Source organism: Dendrobates tinctorius, unplaced genomic scaffold (assembly GCF_039654945.1).
Source record: "Dendrobates tinctorius isolate UK_male_01 unplaced genomic scaffold, ASM3965494v1 ptg000060l, whole genome shotgun sequence".
Lineage (NCBI taxonomy): Eukaryota > Metazoa > Chordata > Amphibia > Anura > Dendrobatidae > Dendrobates > Dendrobates tinctorius.
This window is the reverse complement of record NW_027361728.1, coordinates 66,842,852-66,854,940: the sequence shown is the minus strand read 5'-3', so window position 1 is coordinate 66,854,940 and position 12,089 is coordinate 66,842,852. Positions and strand designations below refer to the sequence as shown.

At 43.3% G+C, this 12,089-nt stretch overlaps 1 protein-coding gene across 1 annotated transcript in view; it reads right to left on the bottom strand.

The window, feature by feature from the left end:
* Positions 1-12,089, bottom strand: part of GPR149 (G protein-coupled receptor 149) — a 168,492-nt gene that overhangs the window by 111,300 nt on the left and 45,103 nt on the right. The window lies entirely within an intron of this gene.

The following is a 12,089-nucleotide window of genomic DNA, read 5'->3' as shown; positions in this document are numbered from 1 at the left end:
AGACATACATATATTTTAGTATTATATGTGATTATGTAATAAAGGTACAGTTTGAATTGGTAAAGTTATGAAAGTTATGACAAGTGCATAGAAGCAGATGAGCGTGTAGGCAACCATGCTCTTAGTGAACACGTGAATGAAGCCCACCATTAAAGATTCTGAGTTATTTGTTTTAGTTAGTGGTAGTCCATAGTTGCTCATTCATGTATCGAAATGTATGGCTGCTGCTAAAGTGTAATCAGTCAGGCCATGTAGACATTAGAGAACTATTCACACCTGATTTTCTGATTAGCCACAAAAGAAAATATTTCTAAGCCTTAAAGGGTGTTCCAATTAATAATCTTAATTCCAAAAGCCCCGACTGTTAATAGCTGTTTTAAATTTTTATGTCCCCAAACGCTATTAATCTGCAGATATGAGGTTAATCTGCAGGTTAATGGCATTCTACAGCATTGCAGCCTTGCACTGGAAGCTTGGCTACCAGGAGAAAATTAATTATTTGACCGCTCAGTACTCAGTAATCAGTGAGCAGCGTCTATAGCCATCCCCCCAGCACTGACTGACAGCCAGCTCACTACTGATGCACTGATGGAGTAAAGACAATTTTTTTTATATTATTAAAATTAAAATTTTATTGAAATATAATAAATAGTAAAATGAAAATTATAAATACAACTGAATCAAATTGAAGCACGTTTGAAAAGTATATATAAATAAATCTATTTATATAATTGCCTTGTAATGTTTTCATTTCCTGTTCTGTCCAGATGTCACCGTATCCCAGAATTCCAAGCAGAGGAAGTTCACCGACCACCATATTGGGACACCCAAGTGATGAGTGTCTCAATATGGAAACTGCTACTGGTACCAACCTATTGTGCGATACCACCAGCGAAACACCGTTGCACCACACACACACACACACACACACACTCTATACACCAAACGCACCACACACACACACTCACACTCTCACTCTCACTCACACTCTCACTCACATTCACACTCACTCTCACAGTCACACTCACACAGTCAGTCAGTCACACTCTCAGACACTCACACTCATACTCACACACACTCACTCACACACACTCTCTCTCACTCACGCTCTCTCACACTCTCACACTCACGCAGCCTCTTGGGCAGTACCACCAGGGGAACACCGTTGCACTGCACCTGCACAAATTCTGCGGAGGCGCAGTGGATCATTCGGCTCATCCCGGCGGCAGATCTGCGATGTGTCTACAGGCTGAGGAAGCCGGTCACGTTAAAGGGGTTTTCCCACAAACGAAAGTTCATTTTAAAAATTGTCTGTATCTGACTGTGTACAGAGCATACCACATTTCCTGGGCAGGGGAGGAAGGAAAAGACAATACTGACATTACAGCAGGGGATCACAGAGGATTCATTTTGTGAGGGAAAATATGTCACTGGCTGTTTTTAAACAATATCTTACCTCACAAAATGTATCCTCTGCAATCTCCTGCTGTAATGTCAGTATTGTCTTTTGCTCCTGCGCAGGCGTACTATATCTGCCCTGTTGAGGGCAAAGTAAAGTACTGCAGTATGCAGGCGCTGGACCTCTCTGACCTTTCCTGGCACCTGCACACTGCAGTACTCTGCTCTGCCCTCAACAGGGCAGATAAAGTATGCCTGCACAGGAGCCGTGGCAGAAGCAACAAGGAGGACAACATCGATAGAAGATGGGAGGTGCCGGACCGGACTGCGACACCCATCCAGCCGGATCGGACCCCCGGGTGAGTTTAATCTAACTCTTATCTTTCAGGTTACATCGGGGGCTTATCTACAGCATTACAGAATACTGTAGATAAGCCCCTGATGGCAGTGGCCGTATCACATAGGCCAAAAATGAAGTGACAGATTCCCTTTAAAAGAAACTACAGTGTAGGAGGCATAAAACTGAGTGAGGAACAGCCAAACTCTACAATCAAGGTGAGGTTGTGGGGGATGGTTTCATGTCATAGATTATACACTATGGCAAGACTGAGCATAGCAACAAAACACATGGTAGTTATATTGCATCAGCAAGGTCTGTGCTGTTCAAATTGTTCACTTTGCAATTTGATAAAAATAAACTATTAACACTTTTCCTCTTCAAGTTACTTATCTCTAAAAGCCCTAAAGTTAAATACATTTTCTTTCTAGTTTAGGCATTTTAAAAATTGCAAAAATTAAAATTAGCCGATGCAAAAGTTTGGGCACCATTAGATTTGTGTGCTCAGCTAACTTTGATCAAGGTTTCAGACCTTAATTAGCCTGCTATGACTATGACTTGTTCACTATCATCATTAGGAAAGGCCAGGTGATGCAAATTTAAAGCTTTAGAAAAACTCAGCTTCCCCTAACCTTGTGCCAAAAAACAGCAGTCATGGGTTCTTCTAAGCAGCTGCCTAGCACTCTGAAAATGAAAATGGTGGAGTCCCACAAAGCAGGAGAAGGCTATAAGAATATAGCAAAGCATTTTCAAGTTGCCCTTTCCCAGTGTCGGACTGGGGTGTCAAGGGCCCACCAGTAATATTCACTTTGGGGGGCCCATTTTTCACCTGCATACAAATATTACACTACCATTAGTGATGAGCGAGTATACTTGTTGCTCGGGCTTACCCGACTTGCAGACAGGCTGAATACATGTGGGAATTCCCTAACAAACAGGCATTCCACACATGTATTCAGCCTGTCTTCAAGTCACAAATCATGCAGATAAGACTACGAAAACTACATCTCGGAGCATGCCAAAATACTCGGAGGACACAAGAGCATGTTCGGGAAAACCCGAGTAACGAGTATACTCGCTCATCACTAACTACCATCGTTCACAAATTTACCTATATCTCTGTATAATAATAAACTGGGTAGTTTGGTTATTGAATGATGAGATGCTGCTTGTTTTCTGTAGAGTTAATCAAATGAATTATGCCAAGTACTGCTAATACAGTGGGGATGGTGGCCCAAATGTGCACAGGGGCCCACCAGGGAAATTCCCCTGTTCCCCTCTGGGCCAGTCTGAGCCTGCTCACAATGCAAAAAAAATGTCTGTGGCGAGAGTGGGTGAGCGTGGGTATCCACCAACACATTGCACACTTAGTAGATATGCCCATTACCATACACTTATAAGAGAAGGTGGTGTCGTGCTATGTAAGCAAATGTCATAATGTGTCTCTTACCGGCATGTAAATGGAAAACATAGTTTTTTATATACAATATTTAATGGTCAGACAACCCCTTTGAAGCCAAACAAGCTATCATCTACAAATGTTGAGATAAAAAAGACACTTGTTAAATTTCCAGCTAGCCTAGCTCTTAAACAGTAGCGTAGCTACAGGGGGGGGGGCAGAGGGGGTGGTCGCCCTGGGCCCCAAGCTCTGAGGGGCCCACTGAGCTACGCTACTGTAACTGTATCGACGTGCACAGCGCGCCCATATAGTTACATTCTACGGCAGAGCAGGGAGAATCGATCTTCCTACTCTGCCGCCCAGCCGCTATGGGCCCCTGAGAGGGCGGTGGGGAGCCCCAGTGCCAGCAGTGGGCCCCCCCCTCACAGCCAGCAATGTCATCCTGAGCTTTCCTGTTCGCACATGACCTGTGATGAGGTCACAGGAGGGGCGGAGTCAGGGGGTCACATGATCAGGGGCTTCAGCACAGGACTCTGTTGTGCTGGTTGTCATGGTGCTGGATGAGGTGAAGTAAGTTTCTGTGTGGGGTCAGGATTGGTTTACAGGGTGGATGTAGCAGAGCTGTGTGTGTATGAGGTGTACAGAGCGGAACCGTGTGTGTAGAAGGTTTATGGAGCAGAGATATGCATGTATGAGGTGTACAAAGGAGTGGAGCCGTGTGTGTATGGGGTGAGCAGAGCTGTTTGTGTACGGAGCGGAGCCAAGTGTGTATGGGGTGTACAGAGCAGAGCCGTGTTTGTGCGGCGTGTATGGAGTGGAGCCGTGTGTGCAAGGTGTACGGATTTCAACCGTCTGTGTACGAGGTGTACGGTGCGGAGCCGCGTGTGTATGGGGTGTGCGGAGCAGAGCCGTGTGTGTACAAGGTGTACAGAGCAGAGCCAGGTGTGTACAAGGTGTACGGAGCAGAGCCAGGTGTGTACAAGGTGTACGGAGCGGAGCCGCATGTGTACAGCGTGTACGGAGCAGAGCCATGTGTGTATAGGGGGTGTGGAGCAGAGCCGTGTGTGTATAGGGGGTGTGGAGCAGAGCTGTGTGTGTATAGGGGTATCAGGTGCAGTAATAGGGACACATACGGCAGCAGTGGCTCAGTATTGGGGTATCAGGTGCAGTAATAGGGACACATAAGGCAGCAGCGGCTAAGTATTGGGGTATCAGCTGCAGTAATAGGGACACATACAGCAGCAGTGGCTCAGTATTGGGGTATCAGGTGCAGTAATAGGGACACATACGGCAGCAGGAGCTCAGTATTGGGGTATCAGGTACAATAGTAGGAACGCATACGGCAGCAGGGGCTCAGTATTGGGATATCAGGTGCAGTAATAGGGACACATAAGGCAGCAGCGGCTAAGTATTGGGGTATCAGCTGCAGTAATAGGGACACATATGGCAGCAGAGGCTCAGTATTGGGGTATCAAGTGCAGTAATAGGAACACATACGGCAGCAGCAGCTCAGTATTGGGGTATCAAGTGCAGTAATAGGGACATATATGGCAGCAGCAGCTCAGCATTGGGGTATCAGGTGCAGTAATAGGGACACATACGGCAGCAGTGGCTCAGTATTGGGGTATCAGGTACAGTAATAAGGACACATACAGCAGCAGAGGCTCTGTATTGGGGTATCAGGTGCAGTAGTGGGGACACATATGGCTGCAGTGGCTCAGCATTGGGGTATCAGGTGCAGTAATAGGGACACATACGGCAGCAGCAGTGGCTCAGCATTGGAGTATCAGGTGCAGTAATAGGGACACATACGGCAGCAGCAGTGGCTCAGCATTGGGGTATCAGGTGCAGCAATAGGGGCACATATGGCAGCAGCGGCTCAGCATTGGGGTATCAGGTGCTGTAATAGGAACACATACTGCAGCAGTGGCTCAGCATTGGGGTATCAGCAGGATGATGGGTTTGTGCAGGTTGGGGATACATGGTGATGGGGCTGGAATATGAGAAGTGAAACGTGTCGTTGTTGTATTCTCTGTAGCGGAGTCCTGGCTGGAGGAGTTGTCATGTCGGTCTGGGCCAGATGGAAAAGACGTGAAAAGTGACCGATTCCATCAGAAAGAACGTCAGCGGTAAGTCACCAACTCTATCTGTGCAGTAATCACATATGTTTTGTAGGGCTGGTATTTACCACTGACCATATTGCGGTAATATCAATATTGGTCTTTATATAGAGATTATTTTCAGTAACAGCGCAGTCATCTCCTACATCCACTATTAGGGTGCGTCACCGAGTTGTAATCAAAGTTACCTAGTTAGGGGCCCACTCAGAAGTTTCACCCCCCCGAACCGAAACCCTAGCTACGCCTCTGCTCTTAAAGCACTAGTGCTCCACCACCGGTCTGTGTTTACCTGACAAAAGAGTGATAAGTGCTGTATGAGTACATGACATCTGCAGCTGGGCTGAGCATTTTTCTGCTTTACTGACTGGTATGAGACCCTAGGCCCGAGCTAGGCTGCAGTACATGATAGCAGTCAGAGAGCATCATCAGCAAAAGCAGCTCTTGCTCACGCCGGGTGTCTGTTTTGTCTGAAAGAAGTGAGAGCGAAGTGGCCGCTGTTTGGCTGCAGGGATGGCGTGACATAACAGCATCATGCAAGCCTCGGGAGAGCCAGTGCTGTCAATGATGGAATGGCACTAACATCGGAGGTGAGTATAGGCTGTTTTTAGTTAAGAGGGAATATAGAAATTGAGAAGGGGTTGTCTGTGCAGAGAACAACCTCTTTACGCTATGTCAGTAGAGTATATAAGGATATTGCAAAGATATTATTGATAACCAGACCTCAAATCCTCAGGTGGAGATAGGCTCCCTACCTCATACTCAGTATGTTCTCATAGTTTTCTCATGGTTCACTTTATAGTGTCTACAGATGCTGAATTCAAATTTAATACAGACACATTTACTGATAGCTCAGGTTGTGCCAAGGGGATATATGGTTTACTGTTCCGATGACTTGTTCTAAGATGTTCTTGCACAAATGGAAAGAGTTGTGGATTGGCATTGTGTAGCATGGATTTTTAGATGCATCTAGTATGATGGTAAGGCGAAATTATTGCTATAGATATTGACATGTAAACAGATAATAGTGTAAGGCCCCCATCACACATAACAACTCACCAGCGATCCCAACAATGATTTATCCTTGTCAGAATCGCTGGTGTGTCGCTACATGATCGCTGATAAGCTGCCAAACAGGCAGATCTCACCAGCGATCAGGACCAGCGACGACGAGCGCGCACGTCGCTGTGTACCTTAGATACCAGCGAGCTTGCGCTGGGAGCTGGTATCCAAGGTAAACAGTGGGTTTCTATGCGCTGAGCGGCACTTAGAAACCCGCTGTTTACCTTGGATACCAGCTCCCAGCGTGAGCTCGCTGGTATCCAAGGTACACAGCGGGTTTCTAAGCGCCGCGCGGCGCTTAGAAACCCGCTGTTTACCTTGGATACGAGCTGGGAGCACGCTGATCATTGCTCTCCCGCTGCCACACGCAGTGATGCATGCTGGCCAGCGGGAGACCAACGATCGGCAGGGGGGCCGGTTGCTGATAGATGTCACACACAGCGATCTCGCTGGTGAGATCGCTGTTGCGTCACAAAACTTGTGACTCAGCAGCAATCTCGCTAGCGATCTCGCTGTGTGTGATGGGGGCTTAACACTATATTAACCATTTATCTTATTTGTCTTTTCATGGCAGGTTGTTAGTGGTTCTCATCCCATGCCTCTGCTATGTGTGGTAAGCGACCTTAGAGGGGATTTACTCAGAAATCAAAATATAAACTTCATACTACACCATATGAACTACCTAGTGTTTTGGATGAAGCAGTATGAATCTGTTAGGCAGAATGAATCCACCTAAAAATATCTAAGAGAATAATTAGCATTATATTGTCCTACATACCGTATTTCTCAGCAGCTCTGAGCATGTGATTTTATGTGCACATTCAGGCTTATTCTGTGTAATATGTAAAGCTAGAGAAAACTATAAATATGCAGTGAGTGTTTGGAAAAGGAAATCACATTTAATTCTTGGTGCATTTATCATTTTTAAATGTCATGTTTTGATGTCCTTTTCAGTATGTAATATTCAATAGTTACAATACTGTGGAAAATCAAAGACCAAAATATTGTTTATTTAATTTCCAGTCTAAAAGACCATTATAATGTGTATCCTATTTGAAAAAAATGTGAAAAAAATATTTATTAGAATAAGATACAAGCTTCAAAGTCAAATTTTTAGCATTTTTTAGTTTGGCGCCACTTTATCCTTTCCCATCATTTCATTCACACAAGCAACTAACCAAACATAAGTTAACGTTGTGCATATAAAATAGTTAAAGGGGTTGTCCAGGACTTAGGATAGGCCATCAATACTGATTGGTGAGTGTTCAACACCCAGCATCCCTCAGCACCTGACATCCCCCAATCAGCTGCTCCTGATGTCGGTGGTGGTGGTAATTGCTCAGATGCAGAGCTGCACAGGACAGCTCAATCTATGGAATAGTGACAACAGACGGGTAATGCACAGCCACGCCATAACTGATTTGAATAGGTGTTGGATGTGTAGTACACGACCGCAGCCATTATACAGTGCACCAAAAAATTAGATTTTTTAAAATTTTATAGCAGTTTTCTGATATACAAACATTAATAAATTTCCCCTAATGTTGCTCCCAAATTCTCATGTGATTTAACAGCCTGGCACAGTGCACAAATCGCATAATAACCCTTTTTGCGGCCTTCTTGCTCCACTGGCCAGCAACCTACCTGTGGCTCAAAACCAAGTTAGATCCCTGTACAAGAGTTGAAACGTGAAGAACAAGGCAACCCCTGGGAGCCAGTAGGTTTAGCGTTAGTCACTCCATCTATCAGTGGAAACACTATTAAGAGCTGCCAGGCTACAAGGTACCCCTGGTCAAAATTACTGTTATTGTGAACACTTAATCAATTTAAAGATTAAATTGACACATTTCCTTTGTATTTTAGGCAAAACAATTGCCGTATTTTGGCAGATGCAAAAGTTTGGCCACCCTACATGTTTAGTACCTAGTAGCACCCCCTTTTGAAAGTATCACAACTTGTAAACACTTTTTGTAGCCAACTAAAAGTCTTTCAATTCTTGTTTAAGGGATTTTCGGATTTTCATCCATTCTTCTTGGAAAATTCTTCCAGTTCTGTGAGATTCCTGGGTCGTCTTGCATGCACTGCTATTTTGAGGTTTAGCCACAGATTTTCAATGATGTTCAAATCAAGGGATTGTGAGGACATTGTAAAGCCTTCAGCTTGCGCTTTTTGAGGTAGTGTATTGTGGATTTTGACGTGTGTTTAGGATCATTATCCATTTGTACAAGCAATCCTCTTTTCATCTTCAGCTTTTTACAGATGGTGTTGTGTTGAAATTTCATTGAATCCATTCTTTCCTCAAACTGTGAAATGTTCCCCATGACTGCAACACAACCCTAAAGCATGATCCAACCCCTATGCTTTTTTTTTGGTGAGATGATCTCTTCTTGAAATTTGGTGCCCTTTTTTCTCCTCACCTCAATTGATGATTGTGGCCAAAGAGTTCTATTTTAACCTCATTGGTCAACAGGACTTGTTTCCAAAATGCATCAGGCTTGTTTAGCTGTCCTTTTTGCATACCTCTGATGCTGAATTTTATGGTGAGGATGCAGGAGAGGTTACTTCTGATAACTCTTCCATGAAGGTCATATTTGTGCAGGTGTCTCTGAAAAGTAGAACCATGTACCATAACTGCAGAACCTGCTAAATCTTTCTGAATATCAGGTTAATCCTTTCTTTATTGATATTCTGAACGTGGCGATACCAAATGTGTAGGTTTGATTTTTTTTTAATTGCTTTATTTTGAATGGGGCGAAAGGGGGGTGATTTGAACTTTAATTTTTTTGAAAACTTTTTTTTTTCTCTTTTGGCATGGGTCAATAATCTCCATAGGAGACTAGAAGCTGCCATGATCTGATCGGCTCTGCTACATACAGGTGATGATCAGATCACCTGTATGTAGCAGAATACCTCACTTGCTATGAGTGCTGTCCACCGGAAGGTGCTCATAGCAATCCGGCAGTGACAACCATAGATGTCTCTGGGAGACCTCTGGTTGTCATGCCAACTCATCAATGACCCGCGATCATGTGACAGAAGACACCGATGGGCAGATTTCCAGCACGATTGCCAGAAGCGCATGTTAAATGCCGCTGTCAGAGTCTGACAGTGGCAGTTAATGGGTTAATAGTCACGGGTGGATTGCGATTCCACCCGCCGCTGTTCTGGATACATGTCAGCTGTTCAAAATGGCTGACATGTGCAGGGAATGATGTGGGCTCACCACTGGAGCCCACATCAAAGGGAGGGAGTCCGACATCGGCGTAAATTTACGCCCAATGTCGGAAAGGGGTTAAAATTCCTCACCACCACCATCATTGTGCGGGTGGAGTGTGCACAGTGGGAGTCGGTGTCCTGTGTGCAGGACTTCAATAAAATGGTGCCAGAGGCGGCTCATGCGCAGATCTAGATTTCGGCTTAGTTCAGGGCTGAAGTATAAAACACACACACATTTTTTCTATACCACTGTATTTTCTGGTGATGTGGCAAATAAATAATTGGTATCAGCCTTCTCGTGGCAACGAGAAGGCTGATGCCAATTATTTATTTGCCACATCACTAGAAAATACAGCTGTACAGAAAAAATATTTCTTTGGCTTAGAAAAGGCAATTAAATGGCTGATGACAATTATTTATTTGCCACATTACTCGAAAAGACAGTGGTACAGAAAAAATATTTACTTTGGCCTAAAAATGGCAATGAGATGATTGATGACAATTATTTATATGTCCCACTACTAAAAAAGACAACGGTAAGGAAAAAATGTTTATTTGGCTTATAAATGGCAACGAGATGGCTGATGCCAATCATTAATTTCCTAGACTACTATAAAACACACTGGTTTAGGAAAATTATTTATTTGACCTATAAATGGCAATGAGATGGTTGATGCCAATTATTTATTTGCAACACTACTAGAAAACACACAGAGGCAATGAAAAAAATATTTATTTGGCCTATAAAAGGCAACCAGATGGCTGATGCCAAATATTTATTTCTCAGACTACAATAAAACATATACTGGTTCATGAACATTTTTTCTTTGGCCTAGAAATAGGAATGAGATGGCTGATGCCAATTATTTTTTTCCCAGGCTACTATAAAACATACCGGTTTAGGAAAATTATTTATTTGGCTTTTAAATGGCAATGAGATGGTTGATGACAATTAATTATTTGCCACACTTCTAGACAAGACACCGGTGCAGAAAAAATATTTATTTGGCCTATAAATGGCAGCGTGATGGCTGATGCTAATTATTTATTTGCAACACTACTAAAAAAAACACAGCAGTCTTGAAAAATTATTTCTTTGGCCTATAAATGTTAAAGAGACGGCTGATGCCAAAACTTAAGGCAGAAAGACCCACAAAAAAGTAACAACTGATGTCAGCTGCAGTAAAGGAGGAAACCCAGCTTTTGATGTCGTCTTTGCCTTCCAGACTTCAAGCAATCATTGCGAGCAAAGAATTCTCCTAAATGTATTAAAAATTAACATTTTAATTATGGTAAAGTTAATTTGTCCAATTACTTTTGAACCCGTGAAATAAGGAGGCTTTGTAAAGAAATGGTTGCAATTCCTAAATGTTTCACAGGATATTTTTATTCAGTCCCTTTAATTAAACTTGAATGTCTACACTTCAATTGCATCTCCGTTATTTAATTTTCAATAAAAATTAATGGCATGCAAAGGTGAAATCATGGAGATTTGGTAGCTGCCTAATATTTCTGGACTTAAGTATAAATATATCTACATATGAGTATGAGTTGGGTTCATCAGTCGATTTAAGATTATTAGATACCAATTCTTTAGGCTTAAAGGAGGGTGACAGTATTTTAATAATGATTTTATAAGTGTAGTATGTTTATTATAAATGAGAATAACATTTTTGGTGGAAGTATGTTCCAATTTTTAAAAAAGTGAACACTAGGTGTGACATTTGGGTGATATCATATTTTTGGGCTGTAGGTTGATCTGTGAATAATGTGGATATAATATATACTTTTGTATTTGGCATGAGGAAGCATCTGAATATAATTTTAAAAGGTGTCAGGAAATATCTGAATCCCTTTATAATGAGTATGAGGAAGGATTTTAATTTCAGTATATTTACTGGTTAATATTCAATATACTGTAGCATTGTTTGCAATATGTAGACTAGGATGACTGAGATTTGCATCTTTGGAGAATGTATTTCTCTTTGTTATATTATTTTTGTGGAAGTATGGGATAGCATATAATTAAGTACCTTATATACCCGTGTATAAGCCGAGTTTTTCAACACATTTTTTTTTGCTGAAAAAGACCCCCCTCAGCTTATACATGAGTCACGGCCCAACTTACTTGTTCTTTGCTGCAGTGTGGGTGTTTCCCTGTCTCTCCTAGTCATCTGTGCATGCCTGCAGCCTCTGTCAGTGATCCGGTGACTGCTGACAGGGCTGGCGGACGGCGTTCGCATCGGGGCAAGTGCCGAGGTCCTGAGCAGGTGGGGAGACCGGCGTGCAATGGGGGCCAGGTGCCTGTGCCGCCACTTACTCAGACCCCCAGTACTTGCGATATTCACCTCTCCCCGTTCCACCGCTGCAATGTCTTCCGCGTCCTCTGACGTTCAGGTCAGAGGGCACGATGATGTGATTAGTGCGCGCCCTCTGCCTGAACAGTCAGTGCAAAGAGACGGCGATGCTGAGAAGCAGCGGTTAGCAACAAGAGGTGAGTATTTCATTTTTTTTATTTGACTCAGCAGCAATATAGAGTATATGGGGATCAGCATAAACT